At 44.7% G+C, this 7,891-nt stretch overlaps 1 protein-coding gene across 3 annotated transcripts in view; it reads left to right on the top strand.

Annotated features, from left to right (window-relative positions):
• The first annotated feature begins 887 nt into the window (after positions 1-887).
• Positions 888-7,891, top strand: part of cylda (cylindromatosis (turban tumor syndrome), a) — a 32,459-nt gene continuing 25,455 nt past the window's right edge. For 2 of the 3 annotated variants that reach the window (XM_060859180.1, XM_060859179.1), the window contains exon 1: positions 889-1,265. The gene's annotated coding sequence lies outside the window, so the exon portion shown is untranslated. Of the gene's footprint in view, positions 1,266-7,891 lie in introns of all 3 variants that reach the window. The other variant, XM_060859178.1, reaches the window with a different exon arrangement.

The raw sequence follows: 7,891 nt of genomic DNA, 5'->3' as shown, positions 1-7,891 counted from the left end.
GTAGCTGACAGGAGTGAAACCTGATGTGATCTTCTGCCATCCACCTTGATGTTTTGTTTATTCTGAGTTGCTTTTCTGTTAACCACTGTTGTAAAGAGTGCTTATATGAGTTGCTATAGATTCCTGGAAGCATATTATATATAAAAATGAACAAAATGCAGTGAATGAACAAAAGAGAAATCTAAATCTAATCAATATTTGGTGTGACCGCACTTTGCCTTCAAAACAGCAGCAATTCTTCTAGGTACACTCGCACACAGTTTTTGAAGGAACTCGGCTGGTAGGTTGTTCCAAACATCTTGGAGAACTAACCACAGATCTTCTGTGGATGTAGGCTTTCTCACATCCTTCTGTCTCTTCATGTAATCCCAGACACACTAGATGATGTTGAGATCAGGGCTCCGTGGGGGCCGTGCCATCACTTCATGCTGGTTTGAAGGCAAAAAAAAACCACCAAATATTGATTTGATTTAGATTTTGTTTGCTCACTTTGCATTTTGTAAATTGACAGAAATAAACACTCATTATTTATATTTCTGAAAGAATTCTTTGTTTACAGCATTTTTTCACACCTGCCTAAAACTTTTGCACAGTACTGTGTATATATATATATATATATATATATATATATATATATATATATATATATATATATATATATATATCCTAATTGAGTACCTTGTGTAGTGCACTATATGGAATAGATAAATCATTACTCTATTCTGTAGTACATTTATAAAGGGAGTTTTTATTTATTTTGGTTACCACCAATAGGCTTCCGTAGCGCTTCAAACAAACCTAGTGGAAAACCCCAGGAGGTGGGACTTAAACAGAAACAACCAATCGATGCTAGATACGACGCTTTTGGACCAATCGGAGACGAATATGCGCACGCGAACACGTTAGATTCGTTTAATACACACTATAAATTATTTATATTTTTAAACAATTCGCTGCCGTTACGTCATTATTTCGTTTCAATTTTCAGTCAAAAATCCAGCTAATTAAAAACCAAAAAAAAAAACTGTTAATTTAACGCTGATTGTAGTTCGCTACCTACACACCTACCTGCGTACCTAGCTAGCTAAGCTATATTAGCATTTTTTAGCACGGTGCTAGCGGTGAGGCGGTTAGCAACAGCAGCTAGCACTCGCTAGCTAAGCCGAAACGTTCATGTTTTGGTTGTAAACGTAAGAAATAACGCATCGGTGACATTTCCACATCAGAGACGAAGAGGTTTTCATTGAACAAGGAGCTTCGATAAGGTATTTATTCGTGTCATTTAGTTAAATATCTATAAATCAGTAGCTTCTCGCTAACCGGCGAATGTTTTCAGCTACAGACTTAACGATATTCCTAAAAAGTCTCAACACCAGAATGTTGTTATTATTATTATTATTATTATTTGTTGTTTTTTTACGCAGAATAAATCCGCTTGAGTAAGTTGTGATGTTTAAAGCTACAGCTGATGATGACAGCTGATTTCAAACCGCCTGTCATTGTAGTTAGGTTACAGATGCGGTTCATCTCGGCATCATTACGCTCTGATTCCTGCCTTATTTACAGTCATACGATAGTGATTCTGTGGTCTGGGTGTAGATTTATATTTCAGCACACGTTCGATTCCATTCGGATTTATTTCTATTGCGCTTTTTACAACTGACGTTGTCTCGAAGCAGCTTTACAGAACATAAATATAGAGCAAAAGGTTCGTATAAAGATTAATATAATGCACAAATGCAAGATTAATATTAGAGATATTTAAATGTATTTGTATTTATCCACAATGAGCAAGTCTGAGGTGACTGAGGTGACTGTTCAACTCCCTTAGATGGTAAAGGAACCTTGAGAGGAACCAGACTCATCCTCATCCTCATAGGGGTGACACTTGAGGGTGTGATTATAAATATGCAGTCTGATAAATGTTGTATTGATGAGGAGGTTGTTGTCCTCAAAGACCACATGTAGTTGGTGTCTCCTCTTTAGTATAGCAGGGTCTAACTGGAGCTGGAACATCTCTAGATGTCTAAGGATCCTCATGGAGTCTGCTTCAGGATCCTCATGGAGTCTGCCTCAGGATCCTCGTAGTGTCTGGCTTGGGCTTCCTGTAGTGTCTGGCTCGGGCTTCCTGTAGTGTCTGGCTCGGGCTCCTCATAGTGTCTGCCTCGGGCTCCTCATAGTGTCTGCCTCGGGCTCCTCATAGTGTCTGCCTCGGGCTCCTCATAGTGTCTGCCTCAGGCTCCTCATAGTGTCTGCCTCAGGCTCCTCGTACTGTCTGCCTCGGGCTCCTCATACTGTCTGGCTTGGGCTCCTCGTAGTGTCTGGCTCGGGCTCCTCGTAGTGTCTGGCTCGGGCTCCTCATAGTGTCTGCCTCGGGCTCCTCATAGTGTCTGCCTCGGGCTCCTCATAGTGTCTGCCTCGGGCTCCTCATAGTGTCTGCCTCGGGCTCCTCATAGTGTCTGCCTCGGGCTCCTCATAGTGTCTGCCTCAGGCTCCTCATAGTGTCTGCCTCAGGCTCCTCGTACTGTCTGCCTCGGGCTCCTCATACTGTCTGGCTTGGGCTCCTCGTAGTGTCTGGCTCGGGCTCCTCGTACTGTCTGGCTCGGGCTCCTTGTAGTGTCTGCCTCGTCTCAGTGAAGGTCCAAAATCTTCATGGAACAGAAGACAATCGGAGCTGGTACAATTTCTGGATGCCTCGGGATGGTAGAAAGAGAGAAGCCATGGAGAGGAATTAACGTTCATAATATTAACAAGCACTAGATGATAATGTGCATTTGGGCTGATGTATTAGAGCACAATATTATGGGATGTATTATGTGTGTACGCCTGACTAAATAGATGAGTTTTTAATCTACATTTAAACTGGGAAAGTGTGTCTGAGCCCCGAACACCATCAGGAAGACTATTCCAGAATTTGGGAGCTAAATACGAAAACGCTCTACCGCATTTAGTAGACTTAGATATTCTGGGAACTACCAGAAGTCCTGAAGTGTTAGAAGACCAGTTAGATACACGAGAGCTATTAAGACCATTGCGAGTCTTGTACGTAAGTAGCAGCAGTTTGAAGTCAATTCTAAACTTAACTGTTAGCCAGTGTAGAGATGATAAAATTGGGGTTATATGATCATATTTTCTTGTCCTGGTAAGAACTCTGCCAGCTGCATTTTGTACTAAACTGTAGCCTATTTATTAAAGATGCAGGACAACCACCTAGTAATGCATTACAATAGTCCAGTCTAGAGGTCAGAAATGCACAAACTAGCTTCTCAGCATCAGATATCCCGATGTATCCTGGCAAGAGTTAAATATCCAGGTACATCAGATATTAAATATAAAATGTTTTAAATCTCACAACGGAAAAGAGATGAGAGATGATGTTTGAACCATTTCTTTTTCTTATCAGCTATCAGTAATCCATGGGGTCAGGGTTTGTCACGATTTTTAAGAAAACAGAAAACTCGAATGAATGAAACGTTGTTTCGTAGAATGTAAGCTGACAATCTTTATGATATGATAAATTCATCTATCCAGTCTATCCCTGGTATAGCAGGAACGAATCAGGAAACTGTTCTAGAGGGTACAGTGTTTTATATTGGTTTACTACACATAATAAACCAACCACACACACACACACACACACACGCACGTTTGCACCTTTATTCCTGACAGTCCACCTACAGGCACGTTTCTGGGGAAAGGAGGAACTCGGCGATCCTAGAAGAAACCCAGAGAAGCTCCGGATCCTATCCTATGTTTGCTGAGACTTGACTTTTCGATACTGAGACTGGCTGTTAGATATAATGAGTATAGGACTACACACTAAACTAGTACAGGATGAGTCGGCCAAACATTTCCCAAAAAGACACATTGTACAGTCAAATCAAGAATATATCTAAAACTTTTACCTTTACCGTTTTAATTTTACTTTAAGGTCTCTTTAGTTCTGATTTATATATTTGTAAAAAAAATAAATAAAATACAAGTAGTAGTATCTAGGGTTGGGAACCAAGAACCGGTTCTTATTCAGATCCGGTTCTGTTTTTTAACAGGAATTTTCAAGTTTCGGTTCCAAACGCGGTTCCGATGCGATGACGGGCAAAGCGCTGGGAGCGGTCAATTTAAACAGCCATGTCTTACCTCATGTTTATTCATTGTTTACACTGTTTACAGTCACGCAACCAAATTAACGCAGCTTACCACAGAAATCAGTCACTCGCGCTGCTGTGCTGAGGTACGCTTTGTGTTAAACATGTCTAAAAAAAAAAAAAGTATAAAGTCTGGATTCATTTCCAAAGCTACAACAATGAAGCTAATCTCCCTCCTCTGAGAGGGTTTTCTCCACAGCTGGAGATACAATAAACCAGGAAAGGTCTCGTCTTCTCCCAGAGAAAGCAGACACGTTCATTTTTCTTCAGAAAAATCGCTAACTGTTTTGCTAAGTTGTAATCCTGATGTTAAATTTGACATGGATTTATTTAAATTTAAATCGATATGAATTGAAACGCTCTGTTTAAAATATTTAAAGAGTGATAAACAATTCCATTTGTGTTTATTAAAGTATTGCGCATTATTTTTCACCTTTCTTTTATTATGGAATCAGAATCAGAACCGGGAATCGTAAGGCAGGACTGGAACCGGAATCGGAACCGGAAAATGTATTTTGATACCCAACCCTAGTAGTATCTAGAAATGATTCTTATAATTATCATGTACTAGTTTTGTCTTCATTTAGTCCAAAAATGTTTGTTTTGCCCCTCAGGGACGTGTCTCGCTCTACAGTAGCAGGTTTGAAACCCAAAGCCTGTAACTCTGATATTTCTCTAACCGATTTTAGATCAGACTTGCGACCTCATCGCAAACGTTTACGGAATAAACACACAACGACTCGAAGTCTAGGACCTTGTCTATGTTATAGTTTCACTATTTATCTCACGTTTAAGTGCTTTCAAGACTGGCTAGTTTGTTAAATCCAGAGGTGGTGTGAATCAGTCGAGCGATTCAACACACTTCCTGTTTCAAAGTACAGAATCGAAACACTAAACGCTTCCAAAGGGGAAATAATAGAGTCACGGTATAAAGGAATAGACTGAAATGCATTTTATTCTATGTTTTGGGAACAGTCAACTGTCAGAAAACACACACTCACACTCACACTCACACACACACACACACACACACACATACAGTCATTAACTGAGACCAAGTGATTGTATCGTGAACCTTGAAGACGTTTGGATGATGTTTTATACACTGTATGTGTCCCAGCAATTTATTTTGCACCAGAAACGTGTGTGTGCGCGAGTGTGTGTGTGTGTACACTTTTTTTGTACACATTATAAAGATTTACGAAAGCAAATCCAGCCACAGATATTATATCGACGTATCAGTCTGTATGGTACAGTTAAATACAGCTGTTTGAGACTCTGATATTCCTTCTGATATTACAGGACTTTCTGATGAATTAAAACATTTTAGTGCCATCTGGTCTTCGCCCAACCCTCCGGTATCTCATCGTAAGCTCGTACAGTTGTGTCTGGCTCACACTGTTGAGGTATTTTGAGCAGACAGTGGTTTGATATTGTTATGTAGCGAGTGGAAAGTAAGTGTGTGAGTTTGTGTAAAATCCCCTACAGCTTTTGCAACACAGCCCGCAGCGAGAGGGGAAACCCGAGCGTTCACATGCAGTGTGTGTGTTTGTGTGAGTCAGTGTGCAAGCAACACACAATTTGTTCATGGTTATGTAAATGCTGATCTTGGCAGTGCTCACACACAGAAGGCTGCAATATGCTAAAATACCCTAATATAACTGGAACAGATTGTATGGTTAGAGTGTGCGCCCGCATGAGTGCGCGAGTGCGTGTGCGCCCGCATGAGTGCGCGAGTGCGTGTGCGCCCGCATGAGCGCGGGAGTGCGTGTGCGCCCGCATGAGCGCGCGAGTGCGTGTGCGCCCGCATGAGCGCGCGAGTGCGTGTGCGCCCGCATGAGCGCGCGAGTGCGTGGGCGCCCGCATGAGCGCGCGAGTGCGTGGGCGCCCGCATGAGCGCGCGAGAGCGTGGGCGCCCGCATGAGCGCGCGAGTGCGTGGGCGCCCGCATGAGCGCGCGAGTGCGTGGGCGCCCGCATGAGCGCGCGAGTGCGTGGGCGCCCGCATGAGCGCGCGAGTGCGTGGGCGCCCGCATGAGCGCGCGAGTGAAACACTGGACTGAACACATTAGTATTATAGCAGCAGTTACATGAGGTAATGTAATGTATTGTGTAAAACAACAATGGACTGAAATGTGAGACAGATTGTGTAACGAGCAAAAACAGTGTGTAAATCAGCATGTAAACAGTTTTATATGGTGGTGCTGCTGTAGACGTGGATGTATATTGGAAGAGTGTGTATTTGGTGTGGGTCATTGCAGTCCATACGGTTGATTCTGTGTGTGTGTGTGTGTGTGTGTGTGTGTTGTGCTCAGTACAGTTATTGAGAAGTCTGAAGGCTTGTGGGAAGAAACTGCTACACTGTTAGACTGGTTTTAGGGCCTGAATGCTTCAGTACTTTTTTCCACATGGCAAGAGGGTGTAGAGTGTGTGTGTGTGAGGGGTGTGTGTGGGGTCATCCATAATGCTGTTGGCTTTGCGGATGCAGCGTGTGGTGTCCATGATAGAGGGAAGAGAGACTCCAATGATCGTACGATCCGAGATGGTGCAGTTCCCAAACCAGACAGTGATGCAGCTGGGGGGAGCGAGATGGGCTTTTCTCAGACTTTGTAAGAAGTAAAAACGCTGATCGGCTTTCTTGGAGATGGAGCTGGTGTTTAGTGACCAGGAGAAGTTCTCTGCTAGATGAACACCAAGAGATTTGGTGCTTTTGACGATCTCTACAGATGATCCGTCGATGTTCAGCAGAGAGTTGTCGCTCTGTGCTCTCCTGAAGTCATTCAGAGACAGGTTGTTGGCTCTACACCAGGCAGTTAGCTGTTGCACCTCCTCTCTGTATGCTGACTCCTCGTTCTTGCTGATGAGACCCACCACGGTCGTGTTATCGGTGAATTCGAAGACATGGTTTGATCTGTGCAATGAGTCAGCAGGGTGAACAGCAGTGGACTTAGTGGACTAAGTGGACTGAGTGCCCGCGTGTGCGCGTGCGTGGGAGAGTGACCGCGTGTGCGCGCGCGAGGGTGAGTGCCCGCGTGTGCGCGCGCGAGGGTGAGTGCCCGCGTGTGCGCGCGCGAGGGTGAGTGCCCGCGTGTGCGCGCGCGAGGGTGAGTGCCCGCGCGTGCGCGCGCGAGGGTGAGTGCCCGCGAGGGCGAGTGCCCGTGTGTGAGCGCGCGTGGGAGAGTGACCGCGTGTGCGCGCGCGAGGGTGAGTGCCCGCGTGTGCGCGCGCGAGGGTGAGTGCCCGCGTGTGCGCGCGCGAGGGTGAGTGCCCGCGTGTGCGCGCGCGGGGGAGAGTGCCCGCGTGTGCGCGCGCGAGGGTGAGTGCCCGCGGGGGTGAGTGTGTATGAGTGCACACTGTAGCACACGTTGCACTTCGTGTGGCTAGTATTTGAATTGAAATGACAATAAAAAGCTTCTTGACTTGGTGTGTGTGTGTGTGTGCGTGTGTAAAGCTGTATCATCTCACAGAGGTGTGGTTTTTAGTCCTCCAGGGCCACCACACATCTTTTCATTGTGACATCACACACAGCTGCTGTGGTAATTCCTCGGTGTCCGACACAAGACCCTAGTAAACCAGTTTCCACCGAGTGCCTCAGCACATAATTAATTCATGTTGTTCACCGAGTCGCTTTCAATCTCTGACGTCCGGCCGAACGTAGCCTCGTTCTCTCACGCAGCACGACGCTCCAGAACGTATCGGAGAGGAAACTCCAGCGTCTTGTGTTTAATATTACTCTTTACAGTAAATA

Source organism: Tachysurus vachellii, chromosome 23 (assembly GCF_030014155.1).
Source record: "Tachysurus vachellii isolate PV-2020 chromosome 23, HZAU_Pvac_v1, whole genome shotgun sequence".
Classification (NCBI taxonomy): domain Eukaryota; kingdom Metazoa; phylum Chordata; class Actinopteri; order Siluriformes; family Bagridae; genus Tachysurus; species Tachysurus vachellii.
The sequence above is the reverse complement of the archived record's forward strand: the minus strand, read 5'-3'. Positions and strand labels throughout refer to the sequence as shown.